Consider the following 22,009-nt stretch of genomic DNA (forward strand, 5'->3'; position numbering starts at 1 on the left):
CTGCTGTCTTTCAGTTACAGGCTGTTATTTCTTGCACCTCCAGTATGCACATCTGTGCATTTTTCTCCATTTGAAAACTCAACCCACACAACTACAAAAAAAAAAAAAAAAAAAACAGTAATGGATAACTTGGCAAATAAATGAGCAATTCCAGAAAGAGCAAGAAGGTCAAACGTACTATAACTTTTGCATGTAAAGCATTATGATAATGTGTGAGAAGTTTTAATTTGAGGGACCATGATTCATTTGGACTCTGTGATCTTCCTGGAATGAGTTGGGTCTTTTTCTGCACGATACTCTGGGTATGCTTGCCTTCTCCACCTTTCCTGTGTTTACCAATACATCCACAGAAGTTTATGTTCCCAAGACATCCTCTTCATTAGCAGAGTCAGCGGTAATGGTCACTAATAACAATGATCAATGTTGAATTTTGCTGGTTTTGGTCACAGGTTATAGCTTTGAAAACTGCAAAAATAAATGTAGTTGTTTCCACTACAAGCACTCTCTATACAGCATTCAGGCTGACCTTCACTACCAAATGAAACAGCTACAGCTGTAGCTGTGGATCTATTGAAATTAATTAGAGAAGAGCTCTGTACTGGCCCAATAATAAAGGTCAAAGGCCTTTTATGGTAAATGTCTTGATAGTCAAGTTGTATAAGAATGCATGCGCTCTGGGATTGTTTTGTGGCTTAGCTACAAATAACAGAAATGGTTTTATTTAACCAAATGCTAGATTTAGTACTCCTCTCAATCAGTAGTCTCAAATTTCAGTTCTCAATATCCTGAAATTTTTAGATGTCTCTCTGCTTCAGCACACCTGGCTCCAAACCTCATTACGACCCTCCAGGCTTATTCCTTGACCCTCTAGTTACCGCTAAACACTAGATACGCTAACAGTAGCCATAGGTTACTCTGAATCTAAGAGCACTTGAAAATAAGCAGTACCTTTCTTGCATCTTTCTTTTTAAGTATGCAACTTTTTTTTCCTGTTGGCGATATAGAAAACTATGTGATCTTTATTTTCTGAAATGCAATGGGTCATGATGTGAAGCTGAGGCAGAAGTCTTAACAAATTTCAGACAATTTTTAAGTGCACCGGCTGAAGTGAATTACCTCAGCCAGTGCAAATAAACACACTGTTTAACAATTACTCTCATCTGCATTGCACCACATGGAATCAAGGAAAATGCTCACACATCCCACAATGTTGAAAGCAAAAATATTATATTTATTAGTACTGAATGCATGAACCAAATTGAAAAGATGACATCATCTGTTCAAACGAGTAATAGATCGCATGTTGCTGGCTGTGCTTGATAACAGTTTTTATATTTAGTTTATATTGGTATTTCAGTGCCAGCAGTGGAACTCGGCATAAAAAGCGCGACAAGAAACAAGCTGCTGCTGTGTTACACACAAGTAATTCCAGGTTTATATACAAGGAGCGTTGCCATTAAAAAGAGCAAATGTTCAATGTGTTTTGCTGTAACACCACTTTAACCCTTTCTGAGACCTATGTGAGAAGCTCCAGACTTCTTAACGGGTTCATTGAGCAGAAAAATCATTCCTCCATGGCACACCTGACGGTACGAGTTGTAAAGCAGCAATGGTTACTCAGCATATTCATGCAGTTGCATTCATTGACTTTCTGTTTATGATAACAAATACATGTGATAGAAGCATATACCTTTTGGAAGATTGAGTGCAAATTTGCATTTGTTTTAAATGGATTGGATCAAACCTCTGAATGAAAGAGGTTTTTGATGTGACTCAGAATACAGTTTGTGTACCTGCATTGTAGATTGTTTTTGTTTGTCAAATTTCCAGAGTGACGACAAGAGGTTTTGAAAAATGCTTTGACTACATTGTTTAAGTTTTAGGATAAGATTAAGTTAACGTTCTTTTTTACACGTAAGTTGTAAAAAAAAAAAAAATAAATCATATTTTTTATTATCTTTTTCTATATTTATGCAAGAAATAAATGCCAATTTTTCAAAGAATGAAGTCGGAAGCGAGCACAGAAACACACACACACACCCACACACACACACACACACACACACATATATATATATATTTTGTTCAATTGTTTCACTTAACAATAGAAACAATGATTCATCAAACCACAAAGGCTCCAATGATCCACTGAAACTGTGCACTATGCAGGAATACCAATGTGTATGGCCACAGATGGGAGCTGAGCAATTTTGAAGAATTAAAGTAGTTTGAAGCTCATCATTTTAATCATCGCTGCTGGGAGTTCAAACTGAAGTGGGTCATAATGTGTGAACTGTAAAAAAAAAGACTCAACACATTTTTCTCTAGCATAATTCTCTCTTAGATTATGCAAATGTCTGAAAAATTGTCCATCTGCCGGTTGTTTGCTGTGGGGTGGTGAAGAGTCCTAATAAAGACCGGGGGTAAACAGTTTGATGCAAATAAAGTCTTGAAAGAACAAAGGTACACAATGCTTGTGGCAACATTACCAGCAAAAGACTTTAATACAGGGAAACTGAAACAGGTGTCGGTGACAACGAAAAAATAACTGCAGGAACTACATCCATTTATTATATATTTAACTGCTACACCTAATTGATACTCACAGTAATAGAGTCATGGGTTGGCGTTATCCCCAGACTAAAATCCAAACTATTCTTTAAATTGAGAAGTTGTCAAGTGTAGTTGATTTGTGAAATTTATTGTGCCCCTTTAATCAAGTATTGGGATTTCGCTTCATTTTAATCACAGATTAAATGCAAACACAATATCACACTAATGCCCTATTTTTGTTCTTATTGTTTCTTTTGAGAAAAACATAAGCTATCATTAACTGCTTAGCAGAAGAAAAGATTGCAATGTGTTAGAGGGCGACAGGCATTAAGGAAGACTGACAAAGGAATGATGTTTTTGGTGATTAATCAACATCCTTTATTTTCACATTTCCATAAAATTCTGTCCATGGAGCGCAAACGTTGTGTTACACTTTGAGAGGAAACTATAAACCTCTAAAGGGAACAGATTGTTTTTACATAAACAAAGAAACCCATTAACAAGTCTGAAGATACACTCGTTTCTTGTCTGAAAACCACAAGAAAAATTAACAAAGTAATTAAAAATGTGGAAAAGAAGGCAAATGAAGGGGTCGAATTTAGTTCGCAAACAAAAAATATACTGTAAGTCGCAGGTTTGATATTTTCTTTTACTTTTTAAACATAAAGATACATGTAGTGGTTTTAGTTACAGTATTTATTTTATAAATAAGTATGACCTCTTTAATGCTTCTCATGAAGGCATTTATTGTTTTAATACAATGTTAAGGAACCACATTGTATATCTTGAGAACTGCCTTAACAATCAACAGATTTGGTTTCTGTGCCTGTAATCTTGTAAAAAATCTTGACAAAAGTCAACATATTGCATCACACTGAGTAAATTATGACATTATGACCTTTTTACATTTTGTGGAATCACTGTGGCTCTTTTGGTTTCTATTTTCATACCATTTCCAAGTTTATAGGTCATTCCATGTGGATTGTGTTACTCCCTCTTCTTTTCCCTGGTATTAATTTGTTACTGGCACATTAAATTAGAAACTATAAATTAAGGTTTAGATTTCCCATGAAATACTACCTTTACTTTAAAAACAATCTCTGAATGCTAACATTTATCTTAATCATAAAGTAATCTCTAATTTGGTCTCTTTGCCAAATTAAAAGATGCAATGAAAAGCATATTTCTTTAAGAATTATGATTCTTATTAGAAAATTATTAGAAAACAACCGAACACTGTAAATGTTGTCTTTACTTCTGTATTAGCTGGAGCAGGCCCATATCTTGACATGAGTGATGTTAAATTATTTTATAAAACAATGTTCTAATCTCCTCTTACTGTCTGTGAGCTACTTTGACAGCGGTGAAACAGCCATTGTGACTTTGAATCATTTAATGTAACATGACATGTATCCATGTCTAGCACTGAGTCGAACCGGAGTTCATTAAGAATTATCAAAGCCAGCGGAGGAATACGTGTTCCAGTCTGCAGCCCAATATAGCTTATGTGAGTCACATGCCAGAGTTTTGCTGTCATTGGTGTCAGTGTGGCAGACAAAACTGAGCTGCTTGTTTTTTCTTTGCAGCTTTTCCAGCTATTCAGCAATGTTTGCTGTAGCAACTGTAGATTTGCGATCTCGACCCAGGATTTTACAAAGAATTTTTGAGATCCACATGCTCTTTGAAGAATGAACTTACAGCAGAAAATGCAAGCAGATTTAAAAAAAAAAAAACAGGAATTGGATTCAATCATACCACAATCTGCTACTTCTCTACTCAGTCCCTGGGTTGTGCATAATCACTCCAAACTTACCAAGGGAGAAGCCCTTTTCAATTTTGGATACGACTGCAATCGTCTGCAAGCGGACGGAAAAAGGATACATGAAAGCATCTCAGGGAGACAGTCACGTCTCTGTTCAGTCAAGGATGGCCAGAGGGATAACAAGCATGTATTTGAATGCAAAGAGAAACCCTGTTTGCTCTGTCGTACTGTCCATGTGTGCCGTTTAGCTTGGCAGATCCAGCGGCGTGTGTGACCTTGAGCTCAAATTATAAGTCAGCTTTCTCTTCTCTCTGTTCTACCTTACCTATGACAGCTTGTTCTCCCCGTACCACACAATTCCCATTCTTATTTTTTGAGAAAAAAAAGTGCTGCGAAGGAAAAACCAGACCTGATGATATTTAAGTATTTCTGCCATAAATTATTTGCCACACAGCTTCTTCTCCATCTGTTTGTCTACCAAGCGTAATTTTCACACCTGCTGTGCAATGGCCTTTAAAAAAAAAAAAGAAATTGAAATGAAACAAGACAGACAGTTGTGACAATTGCTGCACTCAGATTTAATGCGCAATGTACAAGTTACACGTCACACGCAAAAACACCAGAATGAATCAAACGCAGTTCATACATGCATTTGAAATATTTTGAAAGTTGATCCTGTCCACATAGGAAATAATCCTCTGGCTTCTTCATTATGTTTGAATGCATAAGTGACATTAATTACAATATAAAACAACCCTGCAGCCCAAAATATACCACCTTGATCACTAAGGATTGAACCATTGTCTCTGTCATTTTAGCTTGATGAATTTGCATAACGATAGTTTTTATTGTCCTTTACAGCTGACATTTTATCTAGTATATTGAGCATTTTGCTCTAAATTACCATAAAAACTAACAACCACAGTTTGACCTAAAGGTTTTTCCTTTTTTGTTGCTTCACTTCCTCTCTTCCTGGTTTATACTATGAGACATAATGTTGCTGTCACACAATTTCTTCTGTTTACTTGTTGTAATTCCATGCTGAGAAATGTCTTTGACTGAAATTGGTTGCTGTGAGGTGATTCAGCTGTATCACGAAATTAATGCTGCGAGAACTGAGATAGCAGAACCAAGCAATCTTTTCAAGCGCCTTCTTTTCTTATTAATAAAGAACACGTCTTGTCTGTGCAGCACTTTGCAAAACTATGTCACATTTTTCCATGGCAGAAACCCCAATCTGAAATTTCTTTTATAGGGATTTTATGTGAAAGACCACATAGTTTATAGAAATGAATGGGGTGAATAAATGGCTTCCAAGCCTGTTCTATGATGAACATATTTTGATCCAAAACAGCAGTTTTCAAACATTTTAACCAAAATTAAAAGGAATCACGAGTCATAAAAATGAAAATATAGGAATAATTTCATAATAATTTGAGTTTGTTTTTTTCCCCAGTACAATTAAATTCAAAAGTACCGGTACTCAAGTAATCTCAAAGGCAAATTAAATAATATTTGAATTTGTCATGCTTAACCTGGAGAATCTCATATAGCTAACAAAGTGTGATTTTTGTGTAACCATAACAAAACATAAAAGAGGCCTTTCACTTTTTGTAAAAATGACATTTCTGTAAATTTTGGTGTCAAATGTTTTTGACACTTTAGATGAAGTTTTTTTTTATCTACTCGCAACAATAAGGAATAGGATCTGAGTAACTCCATGTATTTTCCTCATCCAGTCATCTTCAAGTGTTGAAGATGTGTTCCTTCTTCAACTCTTCATTCAAATCGACTGATCTCTTCAGATGATCTCAACATTTCTTTGGAACCTGCACATTTTAATCATGTGTGCTAAAATGGAGAAACATAAACCTTGCAGAAAACCAGCACCAAACGACGACTGCTGCCTACTTTTACTCTAACTGTTTTGGCCTGTATTTAGCTTTTTCTTCCCAAAAACTCTGACCATCTTCAGCTCATTATGATAATCTATTTATCTAATTAATCAACTAAATTTTCCAATGCTCAAGCTGTTGGAGGTTAGTAAGTATGTTAGATAAATATAGTAATTTTAAATTGGTGGTTTTGGAAAAAAAAATACGTAAAGCAGATTGACAAATCTTGAGTTTGTGTTGTGTTTTCTTATGGTTTGGTTCCTAGGTTGTCTATGATTAAGTTGATAACTTAAATTGACTTTTCTGTTTGTTTTTATGTTGTGTTAGCTAATCCTATTAAGTTGTTGGTGCTGCAACTATTGTCCCTGTTTTTGGTTAATTTCCACAGTAATAATTTTCATTTAAAGTAAATACTCAAAGAGGCTTCAAGCATCATTTTAGCTGTCTCTGCACTTTGACTTGGTGGGAGAACTCTGTATTTAATTTAGAGCATTGCTAAAGGGAAACCAAATGCCTCTAGTGTTACATGAACTGTAGCAACAGGGGATCACTAAATATTTCAGCTTTATTAAATTGTAGTGAAGATGTCTGACAAAATTTCTCATTCTGTCCAATAATTATTGCAATGTCAAAAATCCACACAAAATACATATAGAATGTTGCACTGCAGTTGGGTTTAATCTTACACTAAATATGAAACCAGAAACTGACAGAGTTGTGATGTTTTTCTTTCTTATTTATTTACCATAGATGCACCAAAGCGCTTCACTGTGGTTCCACTCATCCATTCATGCGCACACTCACAAACTGTAATGCTACAGTAACCATGCAAAGTGCTGGCCTCCCTGCAGCTCCGGCATTTTATCCACAGACAGCTTGGCATGTGGAGGATTTGGAGGAATAAATCACAGAGCAGCACGTGAGCCACAGTTGGCCACAATGCATGGATGTGCTTCAGTTATGCATTTGAAAAAGTAGAGGATGATGGATGATGATAGAATGTCCCACAAAGAGAAATTTGTGAAAATTTTAACAGCTATATTATTAAAAAGTCCTCTCTTTTTCCATGGGAGTCTCACTCAAAGTCCTTCTTGATTATCATCGCATGATAATCAATCATGCCAACACTCTCCCTGTCCTCACCTCTTCTCCTCCCCCAACACACAGAGTATTAAACATCAGCTTATAGTGCAAGCGCGAGCCAGGGAACACGCCAAAGTTTCAAACTCAAGGTGTCACAGAGCCATACTTGGTGCTAACCAGTCGTGGTATTATAAATTCTTTATGTGCTAAGGCCGACTTTAAAGCGCTGACCGCTGGTGCGTAAAATGCGATTCACTACCAGGACCACTGTCTGGAGTATGTGTCTGCTGGAAGTGCTTCCTTGTGTAAAAGGAGGAACTGTGAATTTTTCTTTGCAGTGAGCTCTGCTTTCATGTCAAGCCAGAAACCTCAAGACAGCCTCAGAGTGCAGCTACCGCTCTATGCATCGCTCTAGCTTGTACCTACAATCTGTCTCTGTTTGACTTGAGACTAACAGGGAATCCCAGGTCGACCAGAGAACATTGAGATTGCATACAGATATGTGGATCATTTCTTGAATAAATAAATAAATAAATACATTGGAGTGTGACTGGTTTTTTTTTTTTTTGTCATGACACCAGTCTGGAATTGGTTGTGTGGAACAGGACAAATTAAGCAGTAATACATTTTCTGTGACTTACTGGCAGCAACATAAAAACAATTACATTCTGTGACATTTAGCAGGTGTATATATGTTTGTGCCTCCTATGATTATTTGTGCGGTTGCAGATATGTATTTGAGAATATGTTTGTGTAAATCAGTCATAGGTCTGCACTGAGCTTTGGCCCTCTGTCTGAATTTCCCCAACAGGAGCACTGAAGTGAGAAAAGCCGGTCCTCGTGAGACTTGCCTCCAGCAGAGGCAATTATCAGTGCTCCGGTTGTGTCTCTAATCTGTGATATTTCATCAGGAGAAAAATGATCATTATGGTCTACCCGTCTATTCAGTCTTCACTCTGTGCTTAATTTTTCCTTACATTACATGTGTCCTGTAATTTATAACTTGTCAGTTCTTTCTTACTAAAGACATTTCTCAAACGGATCCTGCTTCCCACCATTATTTAAAAAAATATATTTTTCTAACCAGAATGTTTGCCAAAGCGACTGTGTTTGTTGGCATGACACTCTGTGTTCAGTGGCATTAGCAAATATTGGCATACTTGGAAAAGACAAACAGTGAGCCAATGGTATGAATCTTATAACATTTTTTAAAAAACAAAAACTACTTTTAATTTGAGAGCATTCATTTAGTGTGCATCAGGGTCAGGGGGTCTGAACAATGCATGTGTTTTTCCCCAAACAGAAGTAAAAACTATATGTAACAAGTTCTGGTCTTATAAGATGATAGTTGGGTAATAATCCAACATATATGGACAAATCATCACAGAAATGCACAAAATCAAAATTTTTCCAGGTCCATGCAGGTGTGAATGCTATGGAAATGCTGTGGGGTGGACCAAACAAAACACAAGACAAAAATTATGCTCCAACTTTCAAAGAGAACACTAAGAGATGTCCTGGTGGCAAAATGGGGTCACACAGAGTAATCACATGTGGCTCTAAGTGATATAAAAAAAGGCACCCAAGATTAAGAAAAAATCTTTCTCAAAATTCCTTTTTTTTGGGGGGGTTATACTTCTGCAATAAAATATTAGTGTATTTAATTGTTTTCTCAAACATCTATACAAGCAGGGCAAACGACTGTGGAGCTTTACCCAGCAAATGGAAAGCAGGACTGAATGAAACTTGCCTGAGGCATAAAAATGGAACATCAACACGTAGAAAAACGGGTGTCTGTATCAAATTTGTCCTCAAATGCATTTCTGATGTGATTATGAAAAACAAGTTTGTGTCGTTTTATTGGCCGGACTCAGACAACACGGCTGGTTTTCTCACGCTGCAGTCTGTCATTTACATTTGCAGTAGCAAAGATTAACAACTGAGTAACTACAATGACCTTCCTCTAGCATTCTCAAAATTAATTAAAATCAGATTCATGCACAATAATGGAGAATTCAAAATCCAAACCTAACGTCATGCGAGAGTCTGTGAAAAGTTTTGAATCGAATCTTATAACCTTATATTTCAGTTTTGAAAATGTTTTGTAGTGATCTGATACAGTCTTTTTATATGAAATGCTGTTTTCACTTGATGTAAGAGTCAAATCTTCACAAAAGGAATGAAGATTTGAAAATCATGTAGATGTAATTAATCTGTGCAACTGAATATACTTGAATATACTGAACGTGGCCAGATATCTTTCTTTGAAGGACTTAGAAGTTGACATACTGTGCTGGCCTGTCTCATTGTGACCCTGATGAGGAGCCTTTTCCTCACAGCATCAGCACAAGTGTATTAAGAATCTATCGAAAAAGCAAATGCTTTAAATGCATGCTGGAATTTCTCATCTATAAAGAGTAAAGGCGGTGCTCACTCCAGCTTGGAGAGTCTGAAACTAACATTAGGGACTGAGTCTCACACGACGGTGACATTCACAGAAGCATGACTCCCCGCGGTGGATTAAACAGATGTAACCCCGCCTTGATTTTTCCACACTTCTTCACAGTCGCCGCGTCTCCCGCCTCCATCAGTACCGAAGGTAACTCCGCTGCGTGCGTAAAGCTCCTGGACACTCACGCATCGCGCTCACTGTTCCAACGTCTGCTCTACTTCTTCCGAGATTAAAGAAAACCAATCTTCGGTTGATATTAGACTTATGTAACAAAAAAGAGAGACCAATTTTCCAGCATTTTGAAAACATTCTCGGCAGCGCAGTTTTTGGGCACATTTTCGGATCAGCTTGAACTAAATGCATCGCACTCCAACTGACGCACTACCGATCCGGGTCGTTCAAGTTGAAAGTAAAAATGTGCAAAGCAAATAGAAGATATGGCGGGAGCTAACTGGACTTCTTTGGATTTATTTGTCGGTGCCTTTATAAGGGATTCAATCAAACTTATGGCGTGAAGGTAAGATAGTTTTCTTGTTTTCTTCTTGTGCTCCAAAGGTTATTGTCGCTACAAAACTTTTAAAAAACATACCTTTAACAAAGGCTACTTTGATGAACCTTTCATCCTACTCTTGCAAAATTCCGTTTTGTGTGGATGAGTGAGCGCACTGACGGTTCAGGTGAGAATTTGTATGAAAGTGCTGCTTCAAATATAGATTCTTGCTGGATGCGATACTGAGACAAAACATTTAGGTAATTTTCTGTGGTGATCCAGGACTTGGAGTGTTTTTTTTTTCTTCTTTTCTTTCAGTTCTAAGCCTGCCTCCCCACCCTCTGCTTGTTCCCAGCTGGCAATCAGAGCTGGGCTCTTATTACAGGGGTAGCGGGTCCTTAGCGCCACAGACTCGGCGGCGGGCAGGTGGGAGCTGCTCTGACTGCGCAACCTCCCTCCTGGCGCCCACTCTGAGCCGAGAGCAGTTTTTAACAAGCTGGAGGCAGAAGGCTACATAAATGAGAAGGAAATAAATTGATATTTTAATGTTGCAGCTCCCTCAGAACAACTTGTGATTGCTTTCAAGATATATAAGCTTTCAAGAAATATGTTTCTTTTTTTAAAAACTGATTTTATTTGAGTATTTTTAGTCGCATGGAAACCTACATCCAGCTTTTTCTCTTAACAGCAAAAATAGCTCTTATATGTTTGACATTTTTCCCATATTATTCCATCCTCTTGAAGGCACTAATCATACCCCCCATTTCCTCCCCCTTCACTCCTTGAAACTGGAATGTGCTTTTGAACAGCATTTGCCCATTACCAGTATTCTGGTCTGCACAGTTTAGGCTGCAATAGAACCAGTTTGGGAAACTGGTGCAGAAAAAAAGATTTTTCTTCCCCCATAAATGAGCAAAATCATAATTTCAATGCTTTCTGAACACAGGGAATTCAGCTGCTAATCTCAGGGAATGCATTTTCAGGTAAGTACCAGGGGATAAGCTGAGACTGGCTACATGCACCTTATGTGTGTGTCGGCGTGTGTGTGTGTGTGTTGTGTGTGTTCGGTGTTTATCCGGTGACAGCGCCCAGACAAATATTGAATTCTACACACTCCTGTCTCTTATCTGTTACTCTCCTTTGCGAACAAAACAGCTTCAGCTGAGCAGCCTGATGCAGTTCTTGTCAAGACATGAATGCTTTCAAGAATTGCCCTCTTAGAAAGAAGCATTAAAGAAAGGGTAAAAATTCAGTTTCTCTTTGAGTTGTTAATAAATTACTATCCCTATGAAGGATTTACGTTTTCATTCAAGTGCCGATTACAAAAGAACTTTTAAACCATGTAAAATAATATTATAAAAGATGCCCTATTACACATTTCTTCTGTTTTTGTACACAATTTAGTGTCTGAAAAGGGTAATAGGAAGCTAATGACAAGTACAATTTTTAAATGATGATTAATTTCTTAAGTGAAACAAGCTGTCTGCACCGACTTGCCCTTATGCAGAAAAAAATAATTGCCTCCCTTGATAAATTATGAGCTAACTGTGATTAACCACAATGTTTGGCTTAATTTTAGGTCAGGCTTGATTACTTGTTAACCGGTGAAATCACTAAGCCATTTAAATACAAATTATCTGGTAGCGTGAAATATTTTAAAACAGCATCACATCACACCCTGATTGAAAGAAATTCCAGAACAAATGAAAAACAAATGCATTGTCCTCTGTGATTCTGGAATGGGTTAGAAAGGCATTTCTAAAGCTTTGGGACTTCCAGCAAACCACAGTGACAAGCTAATTTTCCTAAAAGTGGTCAGCTCATTGAAAAGAAAAAAACAAAACAAAAAAAACTAGGTGTTTGCTCAAAGGGCTTTTGGTTTTTAACAGTTTCAAATTGACACATGAACAGCTTCATGTACATCACAAATGGACTTGACAAACAGTTGTGTATGATAGAAATTGAGTCTAGTTTGTGGCAGTACAAGTGAAGGTTTTAAAGCTGAGACATACAAGCCTTCGAGAATAAAATAGTCCTGAAAGCTTGCCTGGCATCACTAGACAATTCAAAATTAGCTTGGACGTCCTCTGTCTTAATTTTCAATTTCCAGCTGATGATATCTGCTGCAAACTAAAATGCCTTTGGACACAAATGAAAAGACCTGCAGCCAGTCAGAGTAACAACGTGTGTGATGAAGCGCAGGATTATTTGCTTCAGCTCTGCTTCAATGTACAGTGTTATCTTTTCAAGCCCCCCGCCCCACTCAAGTATTAGATAAACCGCCATGATTGCTTGCCCAGCACAAAGCGGAAATCTGTTTGAACCGAGTGAGGGCCAGCTGCAGTCTGCCAGAGCAAATAAAATATGTATTCAGATTTGGCTGCTTTTCGAGCTAACAGAAAGCTGCCTAAGCTTGTTCTGTCACCAGTGACATGACATCACACTGTTTTGTTCTGACTACTTTAGCTAAAAGATGTCTCACTACAAAAACGCTTTACTGATTAATATTCTCATTGCAAGGCATGCCTCTTTTGGTTTGCAGTTTTTTTTCATTCTCTTTTAATTACCGGATGATGGACTTCCTAGACGTCTGCACGGTGGTGCTAGCACTATTGCGTTGCTTTGAAAAGGTTCTTGGTTCAAATCCTGACCCAGTGTCTTCCTTCATGAAGTTTGTATTGCATGTTTGCTCCCGGGACTCTTTGCACAACACTTTGACAGTGAATGGTTAGATAAGAAAGCCAGTGGACTTTCTATTATGAGCTGCATGTGCTTCGCATAACAGTTGTGTGGTGAGGAAAGTCGACTTTTCTATTTTTATAATAAGTATCTTATGTTGCTCTTTTTAGTGTACAAAAAAAACCTTTTCCACCTTAGGAGTGTTCAAGATTGATTTTATGTCACTTTTAAAGTGGTTTTTGCTCTTATTCTTACATTTCTGCACTTTTTGTGGAGCATATGTTGCTAGATATAATTAATCACAACAGTTCCTCAGTGTGATACACACATGTGTGAAACAGACTAACCATTAAAACAGATAAAAATAACTTGTACCACAACAGTGCACTACCGGAGTGAAAAAACAATAACATAAACAGCCCATCATTTAAAATTCAGTAAAAACTCAAGACCTGCAACAATAGACCTGCCCACCACTCTCCATTGTAACATTTCTCTGCTAAGGTAAACACTTGTATCCACCCGGTCTTCTCATAAGAGGTGTGAAAATGTTTGACAGTCAAGTATCTCTGTTAGTGCACATCACAGCTTTTACTGCGATCATATTTGCACGTGTGTATTAAATACAGAAACACAATGCCGACGCGGGAAAGCTCAAAATGCCCTAATTGGCTGTAGCAAGAGCTTCATATAAATTCAGAGGTGATGTCTTAAAATCTCGTCCGAGGTCACCACTGGGGGAATTGCTTAAATGAACAATCTGGACCAATAAAAAGGGACGCATTGTTGTGGAAGTGTCGAGATGACTATTAAACAGAGGCGATGGAATGAGGATTAATAGCAAAGCTAGAGAGAAAGAACAGAAATTCCCAGGAGAGTCAAAATCCTTCCCTGTTATCTTGCTGCTGTGTGTTGGCTCTGAATGCCTGAAACACGAAGACATTGACAATTCAAGACTTTATCTGAATAGCTTAAAAACAATATTACCAGCAGATCCCCAACATCTGAACTCCATAAGAGGGTACCCAATACGTAATCCCTTTAAGCAAATGTTTACAGGTAGAAATTGTCACTCAAATGTTCATTAGAAGTGTCACTTCACATACTCACGGTCATGAATAATCGTCATAAATTAGTTTTTAGCTTTTTGCTCACCCAGTGTTGAATGACCATACAGTAAACTGACTGACTTCAAAAACAATATGGACAAGTATAAATTAATTTTACGTTTTCTATTCTTTATAGGTCAAAGTTATTCATACAGGCTCACAGTACCACAGAGAAATAAATGGACTTTTCTACATCTGTTTGTTTTTACTTTTTCATTTGACATTTTAATGTTTCAGAGTATTAGGCAAGTTGTACAAATAAACACATTGGATCTGTGTGGAGGAATTTTGGTTCAGGGTTTTTCACAGAAGTAGTTTTATTCAACCAAATTGCAAATGTTGGCAGTTGTTTCCATCATGGGTGAAACTACCAGGCAATACCTTTAGGAGGCAATTACTTTGGCACATTGGGTCATGTTGTTTGAAATAATCTTACATTGATTATTAGAAAACTGTTTATTTGTGTTTACTTAGGTCGCCTGGTGTTAAAATAAGTTTGATAACCAGTTTCTACTCAAGTGTGAAAAGAGCAAAAACAATAATAATAATAATAATAATAATAATAATAATAATAATAATAATAATAATAATAATAATAATAATTTTAAAAAAAACATCTACAGGGGAAAAATACTTTCTGTAACTTCTGTTACAGCTCCAACAATTTTTGATGAAAAGTTACCAGATGCTTTCTGCTGCCGCTAACAAGTTTTGGCATAATTCCTACTGTGTTTTTAACATCCCTTTCTGGCACTCTTGGTGGATTTACTTTAAACTGTTTTATTTTAGGAAAGTTAATATTAATGGCTGCCCATGTCCAGCAGCCATTGAGCAGGAGATGGGCTGCAACCTGGATAGGTTGCCAGTCTTTCACAGGGTCAAAAATCAAACGATTAATTTAAGGAGGGTGGTCAAATAGTGACCACCTTTCTGGATGGTGATGAGTCAGATTTTCTAGGGGCGTGACAACAAGCATGCATCACAATGAAACATGTTCTCCTCTCAAGCACTGTGAAACAATAATAAAGAAAAAATAGCCCCTTCCGTGACATTTTCCCTAACCGCCTGTGACTGTCATGTCTTAAGAGCAGTCCAAGATCCTATATGACCTTTTGGTTCAAGCTTTAATAAATTATTGTCTCAACATATCCTTCTGTATCTGCTTCACTAATGGCTGAATATAGCCGAGCTTTTAACAGAACCACAATCAATCACAATCAGGAAAACCACTTTTGATATATGTTATCAAGTCGATCAGTCCTGGTTACAGAGGTAGCTTCGATCTCTTTGAAAAATGACCAATCTTCTGCTTTCATGCTTGGCACAGCCTAAACGTATTGCTTTGTCTGTCTGATATAGATTTCATGGTTGCTCACCGAATTAGTGAGAGCAGAGAAGGAAGGGACACATGGCTGCTTCAGAAGACAAACAAACATCTAGATATAGATATTGTCTTCCAAACAATTAGAACTGTAATAAATATTTCAGTTTGGAAAAAACTAAAAGTATGCAAAATTGGACAGCTTACTCTAACATGTTTGTTAGTGGGCTGTTTCATCATAGAAATAGAAAGGTTCATAATGCACTTGAGTGGTTCATAAAAATATTAATATTTTAGCTTGCTGTAGTTTTATTCCTAAAATAGTTATCTCTGGTGGCTTTAGAGACAATGACAAGTAAATTCTCAGGTGATCTAATTAGCCTGGCGACCCAAAAACTGAGCTTTTCCTCCTGGTAGAGGTAATAAAATAGAGGAAATAACTGCTGTTTTAACTCATTGTCACTTCATTTCTTGCAATAATTAATTTTGTAGTGACAAAAACAACCCCAAAAAACATTTGTGCATCTCAATAAGCTAGAGAGTAATCAAAAAAATAATATATTCCTGTAATTTATTCATATTCATCTAGTTCATTATATTCATTACATAGAGCCATCAAAGAGAGTGATACATTTCAAACTTTTAGTTTCATATTTCTGAGTATGGCTTACAGCTAATGCATACCCAAAATTCAGTTTTATAGAAAATTAGATTACCAATAATTAGACATAAAATGATTGTATATTATGGCCAAAATATTGGGGACAGTACTGATTTGATAGTTGTCCAGCAGACAGTCTCTGACACACAAATATATCAAAGACAGTTGTTAAATTCTCTGTGTTTAGCTACTCCTGAACTAGAAACAAGATCATGTTAGCAAAATTATTGAAATAATAATCCATCCATCCATTTTCTGTTCACCCTTTGTCCCTAATGGGGTCAGGAGGGTTGCTGGTGTTTATCTCCAGCTACGTTCCGGGCGAGAGGCGGGGTTCACCCTGGACAGGTCGCCAGTCTGTCACAGGGCAACACAGAGACATACAAGACAAACAACCATTCACACACACACTCACACACTCACACCTAGTGAGAACTTAGAGAGACCAATTAACCTGACAGTCATGTTTTTGGACTGTGGGAGGAAGCCAGAGAACCCGGAGAGAACCCACACATGCACAGGGAGAACATGCAAACTCCATGCAGAAAGACCCCGGGCCGGGAATCGAACCCAGGACCTTCTTGCTGCAAAGCAACAGCTCTACCAACTGCGCCACTGTGCAGAAATAATAATATTTTTCTGAAATTGTGCTGCCCTAATAGAATCCAAGCTGCTTGAGAACAAGTGTGAGGTTTCCACTTTTCCATGCTTTATGGAGCCATGTCAGCAGCTGGTGTTCATGCACTGTGTTTCTCTTTTACTTTTCATGTCCAAAGTCACACAGTCATCTGCCAGGAAATCTGTGTTCACTTCATGGTTCTCCTGACAAATCCTATGAAAATGATCATTTCCATTTCCAGCAGGACTTGGTATTGGCTAACACTGTCATAAGATCTGCATTAATCACCAGGATGGATGACGTGTCCCTAAGTTGTTACTCTAAGGTGGATCTTTCATAACATTTTATTATGAAAATTGTTTTGAACATGTTTTATGTACATCCTACTTGGTCAAACCAAATGGAAATTGACACTTAAATGACAAGTATTGGATTGTGCCTTGCCTTTGACTCTTTACATCAAACTCATCGAACTCACTCAATGAACCTGAGGTTAATTCTGATTCTGTCCATGCAATGCTACATTCACAGTGTAATTCTTCCAAAAGAATCCCCTAACACTAGGCGCATATACTGTACAGTATATTGATATATATACATTTCTGTATATAACAGGTTTTATGTAATACTCAGTTCTTCTGATTGATTCTGAATTTTAAAAATTTGTTTGTATTTAAGGCCAGAATCACTCAATTAAAGAGAAATAACCATTTGAAAAAATAAAAATACACAAACTGACAAACAGGCAGACTCAAACCTATGCTTGAGCTCCAGATTTTGTGACTCAATGCTTTGTATTTGAGAAACATTTATGTGTTTACCTCGACAAGCAATAGGATTTATTAAAAGACTTGATTGGTTTCATAAACCTTAAAGATGATATTTTTATTATTTGAAATATTTCTCATCCACATCCCAGTTGTTACTTTATCTACTTTATGTCTGAGTTTTCTTGTTGTTGTAAGCTTGGATAGGCACATCTGTCTTACCTGCCCTCTTCGGCTCCTTGTCAACCATCATTGTGTCTGGCTGGTTCGCCCTCAGCTACTTGCCAGTCTGGAAGATGAACTCTCTTAGGGTTTAAGCTCTGTTGTTGTCAGCTAATTTGTGGCGTGCTCCTATTGGGACTTGTGAGACTTCCAAGCTGTACTAGGCCCTCATACCCCTGCACACTATTCAAGCTTCTTGGTTGTGCTTGTCAGAGTGCACTATCTCGGTGTTTGTCTTACACCTTACTACAGATCCTTGCATGGCCCACGCCTTGGGCCTGCTGCAATAGACATTGCCCAGTCCTACCTTGATAATACGGTTCTAAGGGTCTATTCCTTCTGCTGCTACGATACTAGTCTTTGCACTGCCCTCCAGGTCTGCCACCTCTTATGAGTGTTAAGATTCCTCAGCCCACACCTTTTGCATCCCTAGTTCTACTTTGAAACTTTGGCAAGTTGTTTCCCTTGTGAGTAGTCTAAAAACATCCCAAATCAACAAGATTATTGTTCTTCTAATATAACATAGTTTCACAATGTCAAGAAAATGATTACAGATTTTGCCAGCTTATAAAACGTAGAACCAATATGGAAATTTACATAAGTGATTAACATATATTTTTTTCTAATGTAGTTCGTATATTCATTCTGAAATGGTTGATATATTTTGAGCATTTGCGTTAGCCAATTTGAATGATTATGGTTCACAACTAATAAAATCTCCAAATTTAATTCTCAGGATTAGAATTTTACAATCGGCCAATAGGAAGACAATTTTAAAACAGTATTTTATTTTATTATTATAGCTTAGCTCACAACATTGTTGGTAGATTGTTGACTGGACAGTTGTCCAGAACATAATCAGAGACTGTTGGTAAGGGTGATAAGCCATTAAAAACAGTAGCTTTTCACTCTTGGTTACACAGTTCTTTACGGGCATGAATCAGCAAAGCACACAACGGTCATAAAGCTGCTGGCATAGTTAGCAACAATACTCAGGTAGGCTGTGGCACTGAAGCAATGCGCATTTGGTAGTAAGGGGCACAATTATTTTTTTCATTAGACGTTACCTGACCCCTTGAGAAAATTACCCATAATAGCATCATCTCCATTTTATAGATATTATAAAATTTTTGAATTATAGATACAAATTCCAAACCCACATACAATACCTGTCCAGAAACTGTTTCTAAAAGACTGAGATGATCCCGTCTGGTAGCAACGAACATGATGAGTCAGTCGCTTAAACCAGAAGTTTTCTTCACCAGATCTACACAAAGAGTCACTGCCTTGTGATCGGTGAACTCCTGGTATGTATTGACAAACAGTTGAATAGGTTTTCCATAATAAAGTAATAAAAATGAGTGCATGAGTTTCATTATTTGAATATATTTAATGACATAAATTCAGTTTTCTGAGATGTTTTGTTTTATTGAGGCATTTGTTACACTTAGTAGTGTTGACATGATGCAGATATCTGAGGGTTAGTAGTGGCAGATCTCTATCCGACACAGTAAAACGGTGCTAAATTGACTGAAAAGATCTCCTTTTCTAAATACAGACATAAATGTACTGAATTCTAAAATTATTTGATAACTCAGCAGCAGTACAGCACACTTAAATGCTCCTATTGCTTCATAAGCTTGGTCAAACGTAAAACCTTCACAATTCTAATCTGGTTTTTATACTCACAATTGCACTGACATAACAAAGTAAAGTAAAAAAATGATAAAGAAACTGAAACTGACAAAAACAGTAGGTTGACTACCTTGGTCAAATGTAAAAAATAAACTGCAACAAACCTTCTTTCAAATGGTTCAGAAAGTGCAATTATTAATTCTAAATATAATTTAAATAAATAATACTGCATGACATTGTTCAGAGCACAAAGCATAGAATTAGAGTGAACAGATCTGCCCTTATGGATTAGACACATTAACATCGACACACAATCCAGAAATGTTTCCAATATCGGAAACATATTGTTTCCATGTCATCTACATGACATTGTTTGTTAAACTACGTTAGACTGAAATTATTTATGCATAAAAAAACCAAAATGTTGGTATATTGACAATTGCTGAATAATATTCAATACAGAAAGAAGTGTCAAGCTTAATCTCCTCTTTCTTGACATTTACTTAAGCTAAGTGTGATTTTTTCCCTCCATATCTTTCATCCTGCCACGATCAAGCTACGGTTGGGATTCTTGCAAGATTATAAACTTCCTGATTTGACCTCGAATTAAGTTGAGGCATAAAAAAGCTAGAAACCTACTTTTATTTACTTATTCTGTACACAAGACAGTTGCAGCTGAACAGATAGCGTGAGAGCTAAAGAAGCAACTGATTTATCAGAGGCTTATGAGTCTCTTCTGAGTATTGAGGAAAAAGCCGAGGCAGAGCCGCCGTGCATGCTGATTTACTTTTTCCACACGCCTGCACACATTGCTTACCTGTATGTCTTTGTGGATCACAATGTGCAATGGAAAACTGGCAAGGGGTTTGTCTGTGTGAGTGAATGTGTGTGTTTGCCTGTTTGTTTAGGTCCTATGCACAAGAGATAAACCTAGTTGTTTAGTTGGAGATTCTCTAGAACTTAATGAGGTCAATGGAGGCTTGTTACCAACATCCCTGTCCTCTCCTTCCACTGGGTGAAAATCCAACAATTTATATCCAATTTACATCCTAATGGGTGGATTTTTATTGCAACTGTTAAGACAAGAGTCAGTCCTGATGTGGTCTTGATTCAAACTTTAATACAGACTTTTATTTTCTTCCATCCATTTTTTTTTTGTCTTCATGTGGGCTGTGGTTGGTTGCAATTTAATCCCGTTTTCACCATTTTCTGTCTGCATTCCAATGTGACAGCTCCAACGTCTGTGTCAAATGTGTACATAAAATGCAAATTCTGAGGGTCAGGTTTAGGAATATATTATTTAAGGGGGGGAGGGTATTATGTATTTTCCTGGCACGTAGTGCCATTTTACAGCACAATCAAGTAACTATCTTACTAGATGAATATGCTGCTTACATCAAAGACAAAATAAATTGGATTGTACAATTTTATGCCTTGAAATTGGCCTCTGTCTCTTTGAGAAGTTGTTGGTCTTTTCTGATGCTGCACCTTTAGCATGTCATCACTACAATGTTCCTCCATTATGCCATTTGCAGCTGTTCTTAGGAGCGTTGGACTGAGAAGTAGTTTGTATGATAAGCTCAGCAGATGTGCAGTTTTGCCAGGTTTTTGGTAATTGTTGCTAGACTGCTGCTAGTCTGGAGGAGCAGATTGGGAAGGCCAAGAGGAGCGGTTCTGTTGCTTCAGACCTCAGCTCTAGAAAGGAGCTTTGTGTGGTCAAGCATTTACACACCCCTTAATGTTTGCCGTGCTATTCCAAACACAGAAACTGCACAAAATGTTAAGTTCTTTTAAGAGCAGTACAAAAACATTTGAGAACCCTTGGTATTTTCTATGGTGCAGGTTTTCAGTGCCAGATTTATAGTTAGAAATAGATTATAACGATAAAACATTATTGTACAAAAACAGCAATACCTCTAGGGGTAAATGCTGTGACTCTTTTCTTCATAATGAAACTGTCCTGAAACATTTTTAATTTACGAGTTTCACATGGGGTGGTCTTTGAAGATGCCTGGGAGAGCTTTACTTAGTTCGTCCTGATACAAAGCTGTTCTATTAGGTTGAAAAAATATATCCAAAAAATTTAACTCACAAAGGAAATCATAAGATATAAGAGCAACCAGCTCTCTGTAAAATCCGTAAATCAGTGGAACATGTTGCCAGATAATGCCAAGAGATGGAGAAGTTTTATTGTTTCCATAAAATCTCCAGAAATTTGCTGAGAAAAACATTGCAGATTGCATTTTTACCCTTGGTTGAAAATAATAAAATATGGAATGCAACACAAGAAAAGAAAGCATAATGTCAGTAAGCTCAATTTCCTCAACTGCTGTTTCTAATTTAACCTAAATATAGATCCAAATCATCCTATTGTTTTTGATTTGAGACAAAACATCGAACTAACCTTAAAATTTTCAATTGCATTGGTCTGACTGTTTTCTATTATTCTGCCTGGCCCCAGAGAAACACAGTTGTTTGCCAAGCAAGTGCAGTGGGCTTTTAGAGTCATTGATATGTTGGCGGTTAAAACAGAAAGTACTGACTGCGCTGTTTGTAAACCAGCTCCTGACGCTGTAGTGGAAAAATTTCCTGTAAGGGAAATGTTTCTATGGAGTCCAGCTCATGGGAACAAGGAAATAAATAAGAGCTCTGTGGAGATCCAGTCTTTCACTATATCCTATGCTATTGGTAGGTTTGTGTGTACAGTTTACCAAAAAAAAACACATAGACTGTAATTTGTTGAAGAATATGTAAAAAAACA

At 37.1% G+C, this 22,009-nt stretch overlaps 1 protein-coding gene across 3 annotated transcripts in view; it reads left to right on the forward strand.

Annotated features, from left to right (window-relative positions):
• Window positions 1–9,794: 9,794 nt before the first annotated feature.
• The window catches only part of drd2a (dopamine receptor D2a), a 55,555-nt gene continuing 43,340 nt past the window's right edge, over window positions 9,795–22,009 (forward strand). Inside the window, exon 1 of one of the 3 annotated variants that reach the window (XM_044120607.1) lies at window positions 9,795–10,262. The gene's annotated coding sequence lies outside the window, so the exon portion shown is untranslated. Of the gene's footprint in view, window positions 10,263–11,121; window positions 11,219–22,009 lie in introns of those variants that run through there. The other 2 variants (XM_044120605.1, XM_044120606.1) reach the window with 2 other exon arrangements.

Source organism: Gambusia affinis, linkage group LG06 (assembly GCF_019740435.1).
Source record: "Gambusia affinis linkage group LG06, SWU_Gaff_1.0, whole genome shotgun sequence".
NCBI lineage: Eukaryota > Metazoa > Chordata > Actinopteri > Cyprinodontiformes > Poeciliidae > Gambusia > Gambusia affinis.